Source organism: Geospiza fortis, unplaced genomic scaffold (assembly GCF_000277835.1).
Source record: "Geospiza fortis unplaced genomic scaffold, GeoFor_1.0 scaffold132, whole genome shotgun sequence".
In the NCBI taxonomy this organism is placed as follows: domain Eukaryota; kingdom Metazoa; phylum Chordata; class Aves; order Passeriformes; family Thraupidae; genus Geospiza; species Geospiza fortis.
In genome coordinates this window covers 298140-300230 of record NW_005054446.1, presented here as the reverse complement: position 1 = coordinate 300230, position 2091 = coordinate 298140, and the positions used below count along the sequence as shown (strand labels likewise).

The 2091-nt window shown below is 44.0% G+C and overlaps 1 protein-coding gene across 1 annotated transcript in view; it reads right to left on the bottom strand.

Moving 5' to 3' along the window:
- Window positions 1-2091, bottom strand: part of CAMTA1 (calmodulin binding transcription activator 1) — a 245453-nt gene that overhangs the window by 216930 nt on the left and 26432 nt on the right. The gene's annotated exons all lie outside the window — the stretch shown is intronic.

The window sequence follows — 2091 nt, the reverse complement described above, 5'->3', positions numbered from 1 at the left end:
CTGCTTCATGTGTGTCACAGTCAGGAACCTGCTGAAGAATGCAAGAAGGTCCTTATTCCCTCAGCAACCGTGTCTGGCAAACCCTCCTGCTAAAGCTGCTGCTTGTTGACCTTAAAACTCAGTTCCTGCCATTATTTCCAGCATTTATCAATTCCAGTTTCTGTGAGCCAAACCAATAAGTCCACGTTTCTGCTGTTCCCTCACTGCTGTGCTGGGCTGCCTCCTCTCACCACAGCTCACACTGCAGATGTGCCAGGCAACCTCAATATCAAAGAAAGCACTTTGGGAACCCAGTAACTCTGCAATAACTCAACAGCATGGACACAGACTTGCAGTGACTCATCAGATAATTAAGTCTGAAGGCATCAACATGAGTTGTGTGACCAGGAAGACCCCAGAGCTCAGGAAGCTCAGAGGTGCATGACGGGGACATGCCTGCAGGACCACAACTTCTTAGGTAACAGGAAGTTTGCAAAGATGAGTTTTAGACAACTCCAGGAATATTTTAGCCCTGGGACAACAATGGGGAGGCACAAACCCAAGGTGGGACACAGGGCTCTCCAGTGCCTGGCTCAATCCAGGGCTCTGTGCTGCTAACAGCTCCCAGCTCCTGCTGTCTGTCAACAACAGGGCACAGACAGCAGATACAAAGGAATGAGCACAGAGAATTGGGTTTTCTTTCCCCCCATTGCAGTGGATTATGCCCTCTCCTGCTGTCCCTAGGACCCTGTTCCCCACAAAGACCACTGCTTCTTTCCTTTCCCTCTTTTCCTTAGGTAGTGCCCCAGCAGAAGATAACCCTTGCTTTCATTTGCATTAATTTTTCCTTCATATCTAGTTTTTCTTTCTAATCTAAATTCTCTGATTTTTCTCTTCCAAATGAAACAGTCACCCTTAGAAGCAGCAAACTTGAGACCAAGATGACTGGATTTCAATCCCCTACAAAATACAATCTTCTCAATTCCCATTCATTTCCCAAATAAACCAATTCCTGTGTACATGCCAGGCCCTGGCAGAGAGACTGAGTTTCTAAATTGACTTTGTTGTACCATTTTCCTTGCCTAACACGGAAGTACACCTTGTGTAACACCGGTGAGTATTTTACTCAGTGCTGTGCAAGCCAGAGACACAGACACACAATGCAGTGGTACCTACCACTACTGCTGGTGTTTCTGCGGATAAACAGGTAAATACTAACTGAATTAATCCACTTTCTTGACTCCCTCATGTTTCAAGAAGAGTTTCCATAACTGGCAACTCCAACTTTTTATTCCCCACACACCAGATTCCACTTTCACTTTTGATACTACATTTCAGGATAATCATGTACAGTTAACAAGGACGAGCCACAACAGATGACAGGCTAGGAAAAGCACACCAGATCCATCAACAGGAGGAAATAATACTCCACCTTATCTTCCCACAAGACAAATGATTTAGAGCCACTGTACAGCCACTGTCCAGGTATCTGGACACATTTGTTGCTGAACTATGGTCATCTACAACACCCATTCTGTGAAGGAACCTGGAAGTATCAAACAGCAAAAAACCCTAATACCACTGACCAATACTCAGAGGTACTGTGACAGGTCACTAACGATAGTCAGGTGGGTAAATACCATCAACATTTTATACTTTGTGTACAATATGCTAAAACGAACTGTGAAGGGTTTTTTTCTTTAGGCTATTAGTAAGTGTAAAAAAGTTAATTCGTTAATTTAATTTATTCAAAAGAGTTTAACTTGGAGTTTTAAAAAAAAAAGTAACAAGGGCAGTGAATTATTCCAAACCCTCCGTTTGCTCTGCTTTACAGGAGTCACTCCAATTCCACCACTCTGACATACTAACTGCCCAGCATTACAAGATCAGCTCTTTTTCACTGGCCCTAACGTGAACCAAAGGGAAGGGGAAAAAAGCCAGGTTTTCCTAAGAGGAAGATGAGGATCTGTGTTTGAGCATGAACAGGTATTACTGCCCTTGTTCAAAACCACCCAGATTGGTCGGTAACCTTCCAATATTGCTCAATCCTCAGCCTGCTCACAGCAGTCACTAGGGCTGTAAACACAACTGAGGAACCGCAAACACAATGCC